Here is a 1,058-nt window from a genome sequence, read left to right on the forward strand (position 1 = left end):
CATCACCTTAACCCCCACTTCCCTATCCCCCCAGTACAGAGCTGGCACTCAATGCTGATTCAGAGGATGAAGGAGAGATTCTTTCCATTGAAAACTGTGAGCTCCTACAACTAACTATAAGGTTTCACTGGCAGGAGGGTGGGGGACCCCCGCCCACCTCCCAGCACAAGCTGGCAGGTCAGGCTTTCAGGAGTCAGTCCAGCGCCTGGCACTACTTGTAGAAACCAAGAAAGACGAGACGCAAATAGAGACCAGAAAGAGGATGGTGTTTCCTTTCCCTGGAATGAGGTCATTCAGGTAGAAGACAGTAGAACAAGCTTGCAGAACACTCTGTGCACCCGCTCAGCGCACTCCCGCTTCACCGGCGTGGGGGGTTGGGAGGAGGGGGGGTTGGGAGGAGGGGGGAGTTGGAGAGGAGGAGCGCCGCGCCTTTAAGGCTCCCGGAAACAGGCCTGCAAGACCGGAAGTAACCCGCTTTAGTTCCCTTCTTCACGTGGTGCAGGCCGGAAGTGACGCGCGTGGCCCGGGAGCTGCAGACGCGGAGGCCGACGGAGCCGGAGTAGCGGACGCCGCGGGGTCTCCGGGACAGGTGACCGGGGGAGGGGGCCGGGAGCGCGCCCGGAGAGGGCGGGGCCTGATGCCCCACGTGGGGGGAGCGGGCGCCGGCGCTGGCGGGGTAGCCCGCCGCCCGCGGGGCGGGGTCAGAGTACTCCGCGGGGGGCGGGGACTGGACGCCCACATGGGAAGCTAGAAGGGTGCTGAGGGGGCGGGCCGTCGGTGGGGCAGGGCCTGGGTGGGCCGGGCTCCGGACGCGTGCGGAGCTTTGGTGGGCAGCTGGGGCGGGCCCGAAAAAAGTTATGCCGCGGCTGGGGGCGGGGCCAAATAGTACCCGGCGGACTAGGAGCGGGGCCGGAAAGTTTCGCGTGTTCTGGAAGTGGGTCCTGGAAGTCAGTCCTGGAAGTCAGGGGCGGGGCCAGGGGCTGACCCGAGGGTCGGGGCGGGGCCAGGCGCCGGTAGGGCGGAGCCAAAAAGTTGCGCAGGAACCGGGCCGCTGAGCC

The 1,058-nt window shown here is 66.0% G+C and overlaps 1 protein-coding gene across 1 annotated transcript in view; it reads left to right on the top strand.

The window, feature by feature from the left end:
* Positions 1-503: 503 nt before the first annotated feature.
* The window catches only part of CCDC9 (coiled-coil domain containing 9), a gene marked incomplete at its 3' end in the record, with an annotated part of 10,395 nt that continues 9,840 nt past the window's right edge, over positions 504-1,058 (top strand). Inside the window, exon 1 of the mRNA XM_010852716.1 lies at positions 504-589. The remainder of the gene's footprint in view (positions 590-1,058) is intronic.

This window comes from Bison bison, unplaced genomic scaffold (genome assembly GCF_000754665.1).
Source record: "Bison bison bison isolate TAMUID 2011002044 unplaced genomic scaffold, Bison_UMD1.0 scf7180017864313, whole genome shotgun sequence".
Classification (NCBI taxonomy): Eukaryota; Metazoa; Chordata; class Mammalia; order Artiodactyla; family Bovidae; genus Bison; species Bison bison.